At 36.8% G+C, this 19,598-nt stretch overlaps 2 protein-coding genes across 18 annotated transcripts in view; one reads left to right on the plus strand and one right to left on the minus strand.

Moving 5' to 3' along the window:
• Nucleotides 1–19,598, minus strand: part of LOC134736030 (BEN domain-containing protein 2-like) — an 816,235-nt gene that overhangs the window by 718,167 nt on the left and 78,470 nt on the right. The window lies entirely within an intron of this gene.
• The window catches only part of GRIA4 (glutamate ionotropic receptor AMPA type subunit 4), a 380,575-nt gene that overhangs the window by 266,480 nt on the left and 94,497 nt on the right, over nucleotides 1–19,598 (plus strand). The gene's annotated exons all lie outside the window — the stretch shown is intronic.

Raw genomic sequence — 19,598 nt, forward strand, 5'->3', positions numbered from 1 at the left:
AAAAATGTCTCTACAGTTGACTCACAGGTATCTTAAACTGCTTCTTTATCATGTACCCCAGATTTAATTGGAACCCCTTTCAGCAGTATTGTCATTTTCATTATATGAAAGGGAATTTAGTGTCCCATCAGACACAAGTGAATCTCGGATTACTGACAAAACCAGTGACCTTCCCACACTGTTTGCAAATCAATCAAAAAAGCCTAAAAGCCACGGCTGACCTCTCAGAGGCTTATTGTGACCAAAAGAAGCCAATAATCCTACCTCAGGGCAAGATCAATGAGAAAGAGAGGAAAATTTCTCAAACCTAAATGAGGCCATTTGCACATAAGAGATGAAATGTGGACATGATCCCAGTTAACTTATTCTAAACCCAAGGCTGCCTACCATGTCTAGTACCACCTAAGTGAGATGTTAGGACTCAGAATTTTTGGCAAGTGGTCAAATGCATGGCAATACTTAGTAAAAGCCTATTTATCTAGAGTTTGCATTTACAAATTTTCACAACTCTCAAACATCAGGTATTGTACCAAATCTAGAACTCTGCCAGTTCCCCCCGACTCCCAAAAAGTCTCTATAGTGAATAAAGCATTAAAAGGAGCCGAAGGCTTAAAGAGCCTGCCTCTGTATCCCATAACTGGTTGAGTCAATATCTAAAAGGAAAGGAACATTTTTGTTACTGGCTAATGGCCATAAGGTCAATTTTTTGTACCAAAGCCTAAAAGCAAAACAAAACAAAACCCTCAAAAACAGAAGAGACGGAAGAAACAAAAAGAAGCACAATAAGAGGAGGAAAGATAGCTACAGTTATAGGGAGGAGGAGTCATTACAGGAGAGAGCTCATAATTGGAGATAACAGCTATGATTATTTGAATCATCTATATAGGATTCAGCGGCATACATTCTGACAGTAGGAATGAGCCAACAACTGTAGATGGGACAGCTCTGCACCTGACACCTCATACATTCATTCAACATCTGTATGCCAGACATTGTTCCAGGCACTGCAATGCCTGCTGTACAAAGGTGAGCAACTCATGGTCCTTACACAATGTTTACACTCAAGCTGGGAACTCAGAAACATGCATAAATAATTATAAGACAATTTGATGGCTTCAGAAACAGAGATATTACAAAAATGTATGAAGAATCCAGAAGATGGGGTAACTAAGTATAAACAAGGCAGTCCCAAATGTTTCACAGAGAAAAGAAGCATTTAAACTGAAAATGCATTGGATCTTCCCAGCCAGAGAAAAGGGGTAAGGGTATTCCAAGACAGAACCAACTGTGAAGAAAACGAGATCTGAAAATGCTCAAAAGGTAATCAAGATTGGTATGAAGCAAAAGTAGAAGCTGAAACGGAGCAGTAGACAAAGTTGAAGCTGTAAATATTGGAGGTAGCAGAAACGTAGACTCGTTGCATTACACCAGTTTAGTTGTCTATCTTTCCTATTGAAATCTTATCTCCATCAGGGCAGAGTCTATGTTTATTGTTACCAATACATCCCCTAGTGACGATAGTGGTTCCAAAAACAATTGTTGAATAAATTGGAAGTCTAAATGAGCCTCACTTGAAGACACAGGCAGGAGACACATTTTGTATTTAAGGGAAGCCTTCAATTACCTGGGAGGCTTTCTTGTCCAGAATTTCACCTGTCCAAGATTATGGGACACCTACATGTCCCAGAGTTTGTTGTACAGGCTGAAAAAAGCAAGAGTTTTATTTCCATATATTAAAGTAACAATGGGCGAGATGCAACAGGAACAAATCAGGCACCCACAGAAATTACTACAGCAAAAAAGTCGTATCAGCAATTTCCCGCACTGCAGTACTGGCAGAGCATGCTGCTTTGCTTCATTATAAAGCTCCTTTTGCATATTGAGCTTTGCTCAGTCAGGATCTACAACAAAGTAAGAAGAAACTCAAAAGATGTGAGGTTTTGCTAAGAAGGTGAATTTTACTTCTTTAATATTACTATTTAGCAGAACTGATTCGAATGTGCAAGTCCCATTATGATGCACTAGGTTTATTGTTTTCATAGAAAACAGAAACACCTTTACAGATCTGCCAGACTAGTGCAAATGGAATTGGTGGGGGTTAGAAAGGGGTGTCTAATTGTCTCCCAGCAACTGTTACCATGGTTGCAGCCATACCTCATTTTCTTATAAAGTAAAAAATAGGATAAAATAAAAGGCAAAGTGAAGGAGCCAAAGGATATAAGTTTTTTCAAGGAAGAAGAAAAATATGGTTGTCAGAATGCAAGTGCTTCTATCTGGGAAGAATCATGAATTCTATGATTAGGTTAGGTTCAACTAAATATGTTTTAGTTGATGCTGCAAGAACACTTACTGGAACAATTTTTACTATTGTTTTTGACAGAAACATCCAAAACTTCAGCTTCTTTTACGAAGATAAAGGAAAATCTGCTTGATAATTTTAGAGGTATAAAATGAATTAGTTTTTCTAGCCTTAAATCAAAAGCAGCTGCATACAAGTATCTACTGTGGTTTAGGGAGAGGTAAGTTATATTCCTCATTAGGGAGAAAAGAGAGGATAACATCATAATTATCTCAGTAGAATTTTGCACCTACTCCTCAAATGTTTAAAATGTTTAAAAGGCAGTGAGATTAACAAAAAGGAAGCAAAACATTCAACAGTACCTTTGAGGACCCTTTTCTGAGTCTTGTAAACATCATAAATATAACTATATTTTTATAAATTATACAGTATTTATATTAAACAGTTCAGTAATAAAGTGTATTCTCTGCCAGCAAATGAAGTGATACATCGTTTTATCCACTTTGATTCAGTCAGACAAGTAATGGAACAAATTCATTTCTAAACCTTCCCTCAAGATTAGCCACATAATTGGACACTAGTTCCCTGCTGCTACAAATTTTCTCCAATCTCATATACAACTTGTGACAAGTTTAAGATTAGAAGGAAATAAAGTAGTGTAATTTTTACCAAAATAATAATGGTAAGGTTCACATAATCACTGGTAAAGAGAAAAATGAAGGATGGATTAAGATTGGATATAAGAAATTTATTTTCTATTTTTTAAAGTTTTTTCCCAGGGCCACATATATCAAAGAGTTCTATTATGCATCCAAAGTCTAGACATAATTTGCTCCTGTATTTGACTTAAAGTTTTCTTTTTAAAACCACAGAACTCATACGGGGGGTTTTATATATATAGTGTGTGTGAGATGAAATATATACATTCTATTTTTAATATATATTCTATTTTTATAATTTATTCTAATTCTTTTAGAAATTATTCTAATTTTATAATTAATTTTGTGTTCATAATATAATGATGTAAATATTGTGCAGTAACACAAGAGAAACAAATTTTCTTGTCCCCGCCCACCACATTCTATTATTTTCCTTTCTTATACATGTACCACAACACATCCATTTGGTCATTTATTTAACACACATTTATCCAGTACCTACTAATTTCCAAGCATTGCATGTAAGTTACATCAATTTTAGTCGATGCTGTGAAGGAACTCTGAATGCAAAGAAAAACAGAAGGACACAATCAAATAACGCAGCACAATGTGGAAAGGTGCAATTAAAAAAAAAAAAAAAGAAGCAAATTGTTGAAAGGGGAGTTTGAATTCCCCAGGCAGAGATGCTGGGAAAGAGCATTCAAGGAAGATGGCATGTGTGAGAACAGAGTAATAGGAGAGAGCTTCGTGTCCTGGGAAAGAAGTGAATGTGGATGGAGCCTAACCACAGCGGGTATGAGATGGCCAAGGCAAATTAAAGGCAGATTATGAGTGGCCTCATGGGCTTTACTAGGAAGTTTTAAATTCATCATTGCATCATAGATGTCATCGGATGTTTTTATACATGATTGACGTCGTGTTTTAGAGCCATAATTCCGATGACAACATAGAGAATGAACCAGAAGGTAGAAAGCCAAGTGACTCAGCAGTGTACCTGGTGACTAAGGAGTGTAGCAAATAAACAATGGTACTTCATCTGTAGACTATATTTTTTATAGTCACATTTATACCAGTGTATAACTTAATTTGTTTGACATCTACTTAAATATTTATTGAGTGCCTGTTATAGGTCAGGCCAGGCATATCCTCGGCTTAGGAAAAGCCCCTGCACATTGCAGTTTATATTTTAGTGGGGAAGCCACACAATAAAGAAACAAATATATAATGCCAAATAGTGATAATGACAAATTATTAATGTATTAAATTTGTTTATTAAATGTCTATTTTGCCAAACACCATTTTTGTTAAGATTTTAAGAAGTGTAATAATCCAACTAGGGTTTTTAGAAAAATAAATTTGTTTTGGCAATTTTAATAGTATTGCCAGTCAATATGAATAATAGTCTTTGAGTTTTGACTGGCCTATGGGCAAACATAGGCAAAATAAACTGAGCTTGCTATGCAAAAATTACATACCCACAGCAAATAGGTCAATCTAGTTTATTAGGGAGAGATATTTTTTTCTTGCCTTTTATCTCTATAGTTAGACCTTTGGGATTTTTTAAATAATATTTATAATAATATTTATTTTAATAATATTGGAGGTAATCATTTGATCAAATGTAAATGGGTCTAACTGATTTATAAAGACAGGGTATCTACTTACATCTGTGTCTTTATGAATCCACTTCAGAGGAAGCTGGTTGTCTATTATGCATTTGAAGTATAGCATAACAAAGCCCAAATAAACTCAAATGTGAAAAAAAAAATCTGCTGAAATAAAAGCAAAGAGAATGACTCTGAAGTCATATGACTTTCAGACTTAATCACAATTTCATATGTTAAATATAATTTAAAACATGCAAATGTAAAACTGTGACCAAAAATGGTATTAGCTAAAGTTATTTAATATTGAAGATTACTTCCAAAATTATGAACAGAACATATTTTATAGTCTAATTGAGTCATTTTTGTGGGTATAGATTATCAACACTGAGGGGAAATAAGAAAATGATGCTAAAGCAACATTTGTGTTTATGCCAAAGCAACATAAAGTCAGAAATGTATGTGAAAGTTAAGGAAGGAGGTGAGCGAAAGATAAAGCTCTAGGAAGAATGTCCTTAAACAACCTTTTAAAACTGCTCTACAGAACTGCATACCCTCGCTATTGAGATTTCACTGTACATTAGCATATTGAAGTCTCTAAAAATTCCTATGGCAAAGAAACCTCTTAAACCTTATTTAACCTAGTGTTCTTTGTAAAATTGGCCGTCAAACACTTTGCAGCCACTTCTTTACAATTTATTTGCCTTGTATTCATCCAAGAAAATAAAAGAAAACTTGATTTAAGAAAAATGAAAGAAGAAAGGACATTCAGATGATAGTATCTTAAATGTAATAAAGAAAAGATATGTAACAGCAAGGGGCTAGGGCGAGAACATCACATATTAACAGAAACCTCCCAGAGCCAATGGTTCACACAGTCCTCTACACTGGAGAATAACAGAATCACAGACTCTCAGGTTGACTGGTTCTTAGAAGTTCATCCATCCTGTGAACAAAATCTTCACCAGGTGCTTATGAATTCCATGGTTGAACAATTTCATCTTCAACATATTTGACATCAAAATTCAGCAAATATTCCTCCCTAATGATATATCCCTTTGAAACATTCGTAACAGTATGTGATATTTGAAGATAACTTTTATTCCCATCACCACCAGCCCCATCAAGTTTTCTTTATAATTCAAGAATAGATATCTACTCATTGATGATATGTCCAGTTAGAGACATCTCAAGAAATTAGATATTTGACTTTCTGGTTAAACAAAATTAACTGTATATACTACTACTTTTGGAATTATCATGTTCAAAAAGTATACCATAAAATGTAAATACCATTAAACTATACTGTGAATAGTTTAATTTTTTTTGTATATAAATGAACTGTTAATTTTTATTTTTTAATTTACTGAGAATTTTTCACAGGAATATCTTAGATTTAACATGGTGTATCTTTTTTTTTAAGTTCTGGGATACATGTGCAGAACGTGCAGGTTTATTACATAGGTATACATGTGCCATGGTGGTTTGCTGCACCCATCAACCCATCATCTACATTAGGTATTTCTTCTAATGCTATCCCCCCACTAGCCCCCGACCACCCCGACAGGCCCCGGTGTGTGATGTTCCCCTCCCTGTGTCCCTGTGTTCTCATTGTTCAACTCTCACTTATGAGGGAGAACATGCAGTGTTTGGTTTTCTGGTCCTGTGTTAGTTTGCTGAGAATGATGGTTTCCAGCTTCATCCACGTCCCTGCAAAAGACATGAACTCATCCTTTTATGGCTGCATAATATTCCATGGTATATATGTGCCACATTTTCTTAATCCAGTCTATCATTGATGGGCATTTGGGTTGGTTCCAAGTCTTTTCTATTGTGAATAGTGCTGCAATAAACATACGTGTGCATGTGTCTTTATAGTAGAATGATTTATAATCCTTTGGGTATATACCCAGTAATGGGATTGCTGGGTCAAATGGTATTTCTGGTTCTAGATCCTTGAGGAATCGCCACACTGTCTTCCAAAATGGTTGAACTAATTTACACTCCCACCAACAGTGTAAAAGTGTTTCCATTTCTCCACATCCTCACCAGCATCTGTTGTTTGACTTTTTAATGATCGCCATTCTAACTGGTGTGAGATGGTATCTCACTGTGGTTTTGATTTGCATTTCTCTAATGACCAGTGATGAGGAGCTTTTTTTCATATGTTTCTTGGACACAATAATATCTTCTTTTGAGAAGTGTCTGTTCATATACTTTGCCCACTTTTTGATGGGGTTGTTTGTTTCTTGTAAATTTGTTTAAGTTCCTTGTAGATTCTGGATATTAGCCCTTTGTCAGACGGATAGATTGCAAAAATTTTCTCCCATTCTATAGGTTGCCTGTTCACTCTGATGATAGTTTATTTTGCTGTACAGAAGCTTTTTAGTTTAATTAGATCCCATTTGTCAGTTTTGGCTTTTGTTGCCATTGCTTTTGGTGTTTTAGTCACGAAGTCTTTGCCCATGCCTATGTCCTGAATGGTATTGGCTAGGTTTTCTTCTAGGGTTTTCATAGTTTTAGGTCTTATGTTTAAGTCTTTAATCCATCTTGAGTTAATTTTTGTATAAGGTGTAAGAAAGGGGTCCAGTTTCAGTTTTCTGCATATGGCTAGCCAGTTTTCCCAGCACCATTTACTGAATAGGAGATCCTTTCCCCATTGCTTGTTTTTGTAAGGTTTGTCAAAGATCAGATGGTTGTAGATGTATGGTGTTATTTCTGAGAACTCTGTTCTGTTCCATTGGTGTATATATCTGTTTAGGTACCAGTACCATGCTGTTTTGTTTACCGTAGCCTTGTAGTATAGTTTTAAGTCAGGTAGTGTGATGCCTCTGACTTTGTTCTATTTGCTTAGGATTGTCTTGGCTATACAGCCTCTTTTTTTGGTTCCATATGAAATTTAAAGTAGTTTTTTCTAACTCTGTGAAGAAAGTCAGTGGTAGCTTGATGGAGACAGCATTGAATCTATAAATTACATTGGACAGTATGGCCATTTTCATGATATTGATTCTTCCTATCCATAAACATGGAATGTTTTTCCATTTGTTTGTGTCCTCTCTTATTTCCTTGAGCAGTGGTTTGTAGTTCTCCTTGAAGAGGTCCTTCACATCCCTTGCAAGTTGGATTCCTAAGTATTTTATTCTCTTTGTAGCAATTGTGAATGGGCGTTCACTATTCATTTGGCTCTCTGTTTGTCTATTATTGGTGTAAAGAAATGCTTGCAACTTTTGCACTTGATTTTGTATCCCAAGACTTTGCTGAAGTTGCTTAACAGCTTAAGGAGATTTTGGGCTGAGAAGATGGGGTTTTCTAAATATACAATCATGTCATCTGCAAAGAGAGACAATTTAACTTCCTCTATTCCCATTTGAATACACTTTATCTCTTTTTCTTGCCAGAACTTCCAATAATGTGCTGAATAGGAGTGGTGAGAGACGGCATCCTTGTGTTGTGCCAGTTTTCAAAGGGAATGTTTCCAGCTTTTGCCCATTCAGTATGATACTGGCTGTGGGTTTGTCATGAATAGCTCTTATTATTTTGAGATATGTTCCATCAATATCTAGTTTATTTAGAGTTTTTAGCATGAAGGGGTGTTGAATTTTATCAAAGGGCTTTTCTGCATCTATTGAGATAATCATGTGGTTTTTGTTATTGGTTCTGTTTATGTGATGGATTATGTTTATTGATTTGCATATGTTGAACCAGCCTCACATCCCAGGGATGAAGGCAACTCGATCATGGTGGATAAGCTTTTTAATGTGCTGCTGGATTCGGACTGCCAGTATTTTATTGAGGATTTTTGCACTGATGTTCATCAGGGATATTGGCCTGAAATTTTCTTTTTTTGTTGTGTCTCTGCCAGGTTTTGGTATCAGGATGATGCTGACCTCATAAAATGAGTTAGGGAGGAGTCCTTATTTTTCTATTGTTTGGAATTGTTTCAGAAGGAATGCTATCAGCTCCTCTTTGTACCTTTGGTAGAATTCGGCTGTGAATCTGTCAGGTCCTGGGCTTTTTTTGGTTGGTAGCTTATTAATTACTGCCTCAATTTCAGAACTTATTGGTCTATTCAAGGATTCTACTTCTTCCTAGTTTAGTGTTGGGAGGGTGTAGGTGTCCAGGAATTTATCCATTTCTTTTAGATGTTCTAGTTTATTTGCATAGAGGTATTTATTGTATTCTCTGATGGTAGTTTGTATTTCTGTGGGATTAGTGGTGATATCCCCTTTATCATTTTTTACTGTGTCTATTTGATTCTTCTCTCTTTTCTTTATTAGTCTTGCTAGTGGTTTATTTTGTTAATCTTTTCAAAAAACTAGTTCCTGTATTCATTAATTTTTTGAAGGGTTTTTTGTGTCCCTATCTCCTTCAGTTCTGCTCTGATCTTAGTTATTTCTTGTCTTCTGCTAGCTTGTGAATTTGTTTGCTCTTGCTTCTCCAGTTCTTTTACTTGTGATGTTAGGGTGTCGATTTTAGATCTTTCCTGCTTTCTCCTGTGGGCATTTAGTGCTACAAATTTCCCTCTAAACACTGCTTTACCTGTGTCTCATACATTCTAGTACATTGTGTCTTTGTTCTCATTGGTTTCAAAGAACTTATTTATTTCTTCCTTAATTTCGTTATTTACCCAATAGTCATTCAGGAGCAGGTTGTTCAATTTCCATGTAGTTGTGGGGTTTTGAGTGAGTTTCTTAATCCTGAGTTCCAGTTTGAGTTCACTGAGGTCTGAGAGACTGTTTGTTATGATTTTTGTTCTTTTGCATTTGCTGAGGAGTGTTTTACTTCCAATTATGTGGTCAGTTTTAGAATAATGTGATGTGTTGCTGAGAAGAATGTATATTCCCTTCATTTGGGGTGGAGAGTTCTGCAGATGTCTATTAAGTCCATTTGGTCCAGAGCTGAGTTCAAGTCCTGAATATCCTTGTTAATTATCTGTCTCATTGATCTGTCTAATATTGACAGTGGGGTGTTACAGTTTCCCATTATTATTGTGTGAGAGTCTAAGTTTCTTTGTAGGTCTCTAAGAACTTGTTTTATGAATCTGGGTGCTCCTTATTGGGTGCATGTATGTTTAGAATTGTTAGCTCTTGTTACATTTATCCCTTTACCGCTAAGTAATGCCCTTCTTTGTCTTTTTTGATCTTTGTTGGTTTAAAGTCTGTTTTATCAGAGACTAGGAGCACAACCCCTCCTTTTTTTTTTTTTTTTTTCTTTCCATTTGCTTGGTATATCTTCCTCCATCTCTTTATTTTGAGCCTATATGTGTCTTTGCACATGAGATGGATCTCCTGAATACAGCATGCCGATGGGTCTTGACTTTTTATCCAATTTGCCAGTCTGTATCTTTTAATTGGGGGCATTTAGCCAGTTTACATTTAAGGTTAATATTGTTATGTGTGAATTTGATCCTGTCATTATAATGCTAGCTGGTTATTTCGCCCGTTAGGTAATGCAGTTTCTTCATAGTGTCGATGGTCTTTACAATTGAGTATGTTTTTTGCAGTGGCTGGTACCAGTTTTTCCTTTCCACATTTAGTGCTACCTTCAGAAGCTCTTGCAAGGCAGGCCTGGTGGTGACAAAATCTCTCAGCATTTGCTTCCCTGTAAAGGATTTTATTTCTCCTTTGCTTATGAAGCTTAGTTTGGCTGGATAGGAAATTCTGGGTTAAAAATTCTACTCTTTAAGAATTTGAATATTGGCCCCCACTGTCTTCTGGCTTTTAGGGTTTCTGCAGAGAGATCCACTGTTAGTCTGATGGGCTTCCCTTTGTGGGTAACCCGACCTCTCTCTCTGGCTGCGCTTAACATTTTTTCCTTCATTTCAACCTTGGTGAATCTAACGATTATGTGTCTTGGGGTTGCTCTTCTTGAGGAGTATCTTTGTGGTGTTCTCTGTATTTCCTGAATTTGACTGTCGGCCTATCTTGCTAGGTTGAGGAAGTTCTCCTGGATAATATCCTGAAGAGTGTTTTCCAACTTGGTTCCCTTCTCCTCGTCACTTTCAGGTACACCAATCAAATGTAGGTTTGGTCTTTTCTCATAGTCTCATATTTCTTGGAGGCTTTGTTCACTCCTTATCATTATTTTTTCTCTAATCTTGTCTTCATGCTTTATTTCATTAAATTGATCTTTAATCTCTGATATCCTTTCTTCTGCATGATCAATTCAGCTATTGATATTTGTGTATGCTTCACAAAGTTCTCGTGCTGTGTTTTTCAGCTCCATCAGGTCATTTATGTTCTTCTCTAAACTGATTATTCTAGTTAGCAATTCCTCTAACCTTTTTTCAAGGTTCTTAGCTTCCTTGCATTGGGTTAGAACATGCTCCTTTAGCCCGGAGTAGTTTGTTATTACCCACTTTTTGAAGCCTACTTCTGTCAATTCATCAAACTCATCGTCTGTCCAGTTCTGTTACCTTGCTGGCAAGGAGTTGTGATCCTTTGGAGGAGAAGAGGCGTTCTGGTTTTTGGAATTTTCAGGCTTTTTGCACTGGTTTTTCCTCATCTTCATGGATTTATCTACCTTTGGTCTTTGATGTTGGTTACCTTCAGGTGGGGTTTTTGTGTGGACATCCTTTTTGTTGATATTGATGCTATTCTTTTCTGTTTGTTAGTTTCCCTTCTAACAGGCCCCTCTTCTGCAGATCTGCTGCAGTTTGCTGGAGGTCCACTCCAGACCCTGTTTGCCGGGGTATCACCAGCAGAGGCTGCAGTACAGCAAAGATTGCTGCCTGTTCCTTCCTCTGGAAGCTTCATCCCAAAGGGGCACCCATCAGATGCCAGCTGAAGCTCTCCTGTATGAAGTGTCTGTTGGCCCCTACTGGGAGGTGTCTCCCAGTCAGGAGGCATGGGGGTCAGGGACCCACATGAGGAGGCAGTCTGTCCCTTAGCAGAGCTCAAGTGCTGTGCTGGGAGATCATTGCCCTCTTCAGAGCTGGCAGGCAGGAATGTTTAATCCTGCTGAAGTTGTGCCCACAACCACCCCTTCCCCAAGGTGCTCTGTCACAGGGAGATGGGAGTTTTATCTATAAGCCCATGACTGGGGCTGCTGCCTTTCTTTCGGAGATGCCCTGTACAGAGAGGAAGAATCTAGACAGGCAGTCTGGCTATAGCAGCTTTGCTGAGCTATGGTGTGCTCCGCCCAGTTCAAACTTCCCAGAGGCTTTGTTTACAATGTGAGGTAATGGCAGAGGCTCTTCCCCACACCAAGCTGGAATGTGCCAGGTTGACTTCAGACTGCTGTGCTGGCAGTGAAAATTTCAACCAGTGGATCTTAGCTTGCTAGGCTCCGTGGTGGTGGGATCCACTGAGCTAGATAACTTGGCTCCCTGGCTTCAGTCCCCTTTCCAGAGAAATGAATGGTTCTGTCTCATTGGCATTCCAGGTGCCACTGGGGTATGAAAAAAAAGTCCTGCAACTAGCTCAGTGTCTGCCCAAATGGCCTCCCAGCTTTGTGCTTGAAATCCAGGGTCCTGGTGGTGTAGGCACCCGAGGGAATCTCCCAGTCTGCAGGTTGTGAAGACTGAGAAGAGCGTAGTATCTGGGCCAGAATGCACCGTTCCTCAAGGCACAGTCTCTCACAGCTTCCCTTGTCTAGGGGAGGGAGTTCCCTGACTCCTTGCACTTTCCAGGCAAGGTGACACCCCACCCTGCTTCTGCTCACCCTCCATGGGCTGCACCCACTGTCTAACCAGTCCCAGTGAGATGAGCCAGGTATCTCAGTTGGAAATGCAGAAATCACTCACCTTCTGCGTTGATCTCACTGGGAGTGGCAGACCGGAGCTGCTCCTATTTGGCCATCTTGCCCAGGTCTCCAGTAGTTTAATGTTTAATTGATCACTTTAAGCTTGTTTTACATAAATAAAATTATCTATTGGACTGAGTTGGATTTGCATTAAATTTAGGATACGTACATGAACTGTCATTTTAAATATACATTTGGAAAAGTACAAGCTACACAAAACTAAATCCAAGTTATTTAAGCTTTTCTGCTAATTTGCTTTATTATGCATATATGAAGAAATTGCAAACCGAGACTAGGATGCATTAAAGTTTACCTGATAGTTCTCCACCTGTGTGTCCCTGTCTTAGCCCCACACAAATGGAATTAGGAACACTTTGTATATATACTGCTATTCAAATAAGCAATATGTTCAGACAGGAGATTATTTGTAAGAAAAGAATTGTGTCTTTGTTTCATTATGAGAAAGCTTGGATTTCTCATAAACAGGTTTGGTATTCATCAATTATCTAATATGATAGACAATGTTATTCTCACAGGTATATATTTTGTTCATTTTTCTCTTATGAAAGATATAGTAATATTGGCCAAAAATTAGTCTGAATTCCTGTGGTCTAAAGAAGGGAACAGGGTGTAGTGAAAACAGTATGGAAACTATAGTCAGAAGACCCAGCTGGAGTTCCAGCTTCATCACTTAATGACTATATTTATTTAATGTACTTGTTTATGAAAGGAAGGAATTACCCCTTCCACCTACATCTTATTAGAATTATATTTATATTGTTTCTTACAAATGTTTCTTTAACTTAAAAAGAGCTTGCTTCTAATGGTTCTTTCAAGCTATTACATGTGCTTCAAATTCATAATCACAAATGCCATACAATCATTTACACCTCTTTGCAAATATTTTAAATCACCAAATTAAAATGCTATTAAATCAAAATGGAGCTGTGCTAAGAATTGTTCATAGTTGAGATGATGAGAATCTTATTATCCAAGGCTTGTAGATGTAGAATTTTAGAACCACCATGATAGGCAGAGAGAAGGATATACTCTAAAAGTGCTTTTCAATAGCCATTGGCAGTTCCATGGTGGGATAAAGGGGTGGCATGGAACAAACACAGGACCAGGAATCAAACAGCTGAATTTCAGCACTTGCTTTTCACTATATAGTTCTAGAACCCTATCCAAACCATATCTCTTGTAGGGCACTCAGTTTGCTAATCAATAAAATTGGGGAGAGGTGCATATAAAGTGATCTAAAATCTGTGACCTGAAGAAATAATAAAAAACCAGTACTAAGAATGGCTATTCACAAGTGAAGACATTTTGAAGGTGAAAATTGTTAGAAATAGAAATAATTTACTAAATAAAGACACTGAATCATTCCTATTAGCCTATGTGAGAGTAAACCTTTTTCAACAGTTTAGATATCTAAATAGAGGTATGGTATCCTATGCAACCTGAGTTTTTAATTATACCTAGAGAGTAAGTATTTAAATATAACATAAATATATTATGATACAGAGATGAAAAGCTTGGGATGATTAGCCAACAAAAGTATTTTTTTACATTATCAATTCTACTACTATATTGGTTCAGTTTTTTACCTGGAGACTGTCATAGTTGATTGCCCCCAGAGGCTGACCCTAAAACAAAGATTTGTGTGCACACAGTTTGATTGGGAGGTAAACAACAGGCTGAAAGGGGAGTAGAGAAATTCAGTCAATGAAAGGTGCATTTATCAAGCAAATTACCATCTGAGTGACAGACGGTTAATCCCATTTGGAATGAGTGTAAACTAATTACTGCAGGAGGCTAGTGTAAAACGAACACTTCGGAATCATGTCACTTGTTGGGCAAGGGAATTGGAGTACTTATGCACCAACTCCTGTCAGTAATTGTATGTGGGCTGCTGGGAAGGAGGGTATTAATGCTCTGGCACTTCTAAACTCTTCCCTCTCCAAGAGCAATGCCAGCTCCGTAGACCACAGAAAACCTACAGGCAAGGAAATTCAGGTGCTGGCTGTTGGAAGGTGAGCAGGTATGCATTGACATGACAAGGGAATAGACGAGGCAAGACATTGATGGTGTCTATTATGGTGACTGACCAGAGAGACATCAGATTGTATGGCTTTACAGGACTCTGTCATCCAAAGGACCACCCTATCCCAACATCTTTCACTGAAAGTCAGTCAGACTTTGCTAGGAACTTCCAGTGACAGACAGACACTACTTTGAGAGGCAGTCATTCCCTTTATGAGAAACTCTTCCTTCTCTCTCCTTCCTCCAAAAAAGAGTTCTTCCTAATTAGAAACTTCCATAATTTCTGACGTCTCCAAGTATAGAAGAAAATAAACACACACACACACACACCCCTGCATACACACATACACACACAGACTCACACACAAATTTGTACGTGCATTGGTATATCATTTCCTTTAAAATATCTGATAAGAATTTACATTACCTAGCCTCCTCCTAAATCTCATCTCACACAAAACAGCCTTAGTTTTTTGGGGTCTGAAGTACTTTATTTTTCCCACCCCAGTTTACATCACAGCCCTGAAGCTGACGTCCTGCTGTTATCTTACAAGGTTTTAGTTTAAGTCTGTTGTTTGTTTGCAAAAGACCCTTGCCTTATATTTTTCTTTTGATGGAACTGAAGTGATACTAAAGTTTTTGTTTTTATCTGAAGTAAAATATTTTAAAGCATTTTGAAAATCAACATTTGGGGAACATTTGGGAGTCTGGAATTTCTATAGAAAAAGAGGACTAGTGAAAGTGACTGCCCTCGTGACAATAAGTTTACAACATTTACCAGTATCATGGCCCTAACACCTCTGAATATGTTGTGCCATTTTCTCCTTGTCACTGAATTCTCTGGAACATGAAAACAACTGAGGAAGAAATTTCCAGTTGACTTATAAGATCAAATTAAGAGAAAAACCAATTATTTCTATTCTAGTGTGCCATTGCATGTCTTTAGTTGGAAGACCATGTTCAATAGAATGATCACATCCTGGTAGTAATAGTTGGAAATAATATACAGCAACTTTTATAGAAGAACTCCTGAGTACTTTATAAACTATTGATATATAAAGGATTAATGTAAAATCTGATTGTGGATTAAAGGCCAAACTATCATTAATTTGCAAGTCTCAAATTGACCTTAATATATTAGTGTTTCTGACATTTATATCCTGATTAACTTCTTTATTCATTCCTTGAATCAATATTTATTTAGTGTCTATTCATTCTTAAAAGTCTGCCTTGTTCTCTTAAGCATGTGATATCACTTCTTGAAACCCACTGCATTCCCCTTATTCTGCTCTGTATTTTAGCCATTTCTGTGTGTCTCTTCCCCTTATGAGATAATATAGCCATTTCTGTTGTGTCTCTTCCCCTTATGAGATAATAAACACCCTTGTAACAGCAGCACTGACAGACTTATCTTTATAATCCTTAAATCTCTTAGCCTTAATGTATAGGTAGGAAGTACCCCATTGGCATTTGTTGAACTAAATTGAACTGAAAAGTGAAGTCAATATGGAAAAGTGTCCTGATTCATTTTCTCCAACTTCCATCAAAGACTAAGTATTTGGAAGTTGCATTCTTGAAGATTGGCTATGCCATAATTTGTTAACAAAACAGTTAAAAATTACAGTATTTGTACCTGACATTCATCTTATTAATATGCATAGGCCTGATTGCCTGATTATAGAACTTAATTATTTGACCAGCACCATGGATATTCCTAAACAACTCTCTGCTTCTTAAAAATCAAAAACAAAACAAACAAACAAAAACCCACACACAGGGAAAAAAAAGTAATGACAAGAATCAATTAGTCACTTCTCTTAAACACGTTATTTTGGTAAGGATAATCATCATTGAGAATGTATGATTGATCCTTCCTAACCTATTCTACAGAACTCTAAACAGACACTGGATCATTATTTTTAGTCTAGTTTCACCCTCTATTTCTTTTAAAAATATAAAATATGCAGATTCTCTGCCCCTACATTTTTCTGTCTTTAGGAAAGGCTGTAATTAATTTTGCAACCAAGTACTCACCCTGGGCATTGTTTTCCCATGACAACTAAGCCAACCACACTTGTGTGAAGACAGTGCCATTTTATATTCCTATCTTTCAACTCAAACTGTTTCTTTTCCTTATTTATATATTTTTTAAAAAGCAATTACATAGGAGATACAAGGTTTGGTCTGCACCCACAGGCAACTCATTCAAATTTATTCTTTACAGAAGATATTCTTCACTTCTGTTGAGACGATGAAAGCCATGTGAAACCACAACCATGACACTGTCAGTTTTACACAATCATTTAAAAATAAACAACACCCTATTTACAGGACACCACTTAATGGATTGTAAATCGAATTTTTTCACAAAGAAACTAAGGCAATGAGAACTTCACAGCGTTTGTGCAGTACATTTGGTTTTTTCCCAGCTAGGATCTGACTCAGCAGAGATACTGATGCCTCTACCATCACCAGCCAGGTAAATGAATCTCCAGATTCCTACTCCCCAAGCTCTCAGTTTCCAGAATGTTGATGCCTATGGAGCTCTGCAAGACCTTTTGTGGCACAAATTTTCTCCCTTTCAGTTGCTTGTGGTATTATAAGTCCTCTTTGAAAATGCATTGTATAAGCTTTAATTTATTATAGTTTTTTGCTAAACAATCTTGAATGGACAGTGAGTTCTTTATGGAGACACCCAGTGCAGAATTTTTACTGGTTCCACATCTTTTTTACATTTACAAGTATTTGCACTTAAAATGGATTTTTAAAATAAAATTGACACATTTTTGACTGTAGTCACAAAGAAATCACAAGCTGAGAGTGTTAAGAAATAAGAGGCAGGGTGGGGACAGGGGCTTAGAGAGAGTGCAAAAAGGCTTACATAGCCACACCAGAAAAACATATAGTGAATCAGCAAGAGATAAATAATGGATTGCTGAGTGGCAACAACCCCTGCTGAAGCCAAATAGCAGTAATCTGTAGTAGACTCCATAATAGAATATGCCATTTCCTGGCTGAGTACCATCAAGCATCCTCCTGATAATTATCTTTTGCACAAGCTAGACTGGAGATTCCCAGAAAATAAGATGGCTCCATCCTGCTCCAGCCACGTTAAATCACTCACGTCCAGATTGCCCAATATGCCACCTAATTCAGCTATTTCATAAACCGAGCTTTCTCCACAATCCCATCTATTTGTTGCTTGTCCTCATCTTCATGGTAAGATTCTCAAGGAAATTTCTATTTTAGATAAATTGTGGACTAGATAAATCTGGCAATATAAAACATGGAGAAAGGTTATGTAAAATATTATAAATGCGTAGCTGAACTTCCAAGAAAGTAAAGAAAATCTTCAGGGGCCAAGATGACAGGAAGCTGTGATGAAGGAAATTGCCAGATTGGGTAGGCTGATTGGGCATTTAATTCTTTCCCAAGAACAGAAGCTTTGTGTTCAGTAAAGTCAATACATAAAGCCAGACCAGTGAAGGGCAATAGCCCAATAAAAGGGTATAGCTGAAAAAATTCTGTGCCCTGTACAGAGTCAACTAAGTGTTTTCTGCCTTGGCCTAGGCTTAGTGTGGTGAGGAAAATATCTTCCTTGAGAATTTGTCATCACAGCCTTGTTCTTGAGGCAGATTGTATCTTGAATTTACATCATATACTGTGGTCTGGGAATCTAGAAGCTGAGAACTTATCATAAAAGTGGCCCCAGGCCAGTGATACCAACATTGCAGTATCTATTAGAAGCAAACAGAAAACATCTTTGAAGGATTATTTTAAGAGATATTGGCAGTGAATTTCCCAGGATTGTTAAAGGGCAATCAGCCCTCATAGTCAGGAAGTACAAAATATCCTAAACAATATGAACAGAAATTAAAAAGTAAAAATCTAAAGAACTTGTACTGAAACTGGAGAACATTAAAAATAGAAAGAAGTCGTGGGGTGGGGGGAGGGGGGAGGGACAGCATTAGGAGATATACCTAATGCTAAATGACGAGTTAATGGTTGCAGCAAAACAACATGGCACATGGATACATATGTAACAAACCTGCACATTGTGCACATGTACCCTAAAACCTAAAGTATAATAATAATAATAAAACATAAGATCAGCAGAAATTTTATTTCACCAATAGCCAGGTATACAAAACTCTTTTCCAGCACAATTCATATGTTCTGATCTTATTTATTTATTTATTTATTTTATTTTTTATTGTTGTGGGTAAATAGTAGTATATATATTTATGAGGTCCATGAGATGTTTTGATACAGGCATGCAATGAGTAATGATCACATTATGGAGAATGGGGTATCCACGTCCTCAAGCATTTATCCTTTGTGTTATAAACAATCCAATTACACCCTTTTAGTTATTTTTAAAATGTACAATTAAGTTATTATTGACTATAGTCACCCTGTTGTGCTATAAAATAGTATGTCTTATTCATTCTTTCTAGCTATTTTTTCTGTACCCATTAACCATTCCCACCTCCCTCCCACCCCCACTACCCTTCCCAGCCTCTGATAACCATTTTTCTACTCTCTATGTCCATCATATATTCTGATTTTAAAAGAGTTTTCCTACATTTCATACATAAGTCACTCAACTACACGGAATTATTTTTATGGGATAATAAAATCCTTAAAATAATTTAATTTTTGTCTTTGACAATGAACGTACCTGAAAATTGTGGCTTTCACTGTTATCACTGACGACACCAGTGAAGTTACAAAGCTGCTCATTAGTAACTGAAATTAGATTTTCTCTTGTTGAAGGAATTTTCAGTTTTTCAGAGAATGAGGGTTGTAATCTCTAATGCAAAAATAAAATTGAACTTTGAAAAGATCTCTAGTATTTTTTTTAAAAAAAGATGTTTGAGTTTCTAATTTCCTAAACATTTCTGAAAACATTCTCAGAAAATAAAAAGAATCCAACAGAGAGAAAAGCTTTTTGATGGTTTTTTTTTTCCTTTTGTAATTATAAGAAAACACTACTGCATTCATATACAGGTGATAATTCACTAAATATTTTCTGCTATTAGAGATGTCTATAAACAGAGATTGTGCCTTAGAAAAACCTTGCTTGCTACTCAGTCTACTCACAGATGATTATTCTTACCCTATGAAGACACCGAGCAGCCTATCTTCCATTTTTATAAATTATCAATAAGTGAAGTATGTCTAAATTCTTTGGATGAAAATCATTTTAAGTTTCCATGTTGATGTATTCTCATGAGAAATATATGTAAA

This window comes from Symphalangus syndactylus, chromosome 3, assembly GCF_028878055.3.
Source record: "Symphalangus syndactylus isolate Jambi chromosome 3, NHGRI_mSymSyn1-v2.1_pri, whole genome shotgun sequence".
NCBI lineage: Eukaryota > Metazoa > Chordata > Mammalia > Primates > Hylobatidae > Symphalangus > Symphalangus syndactylus.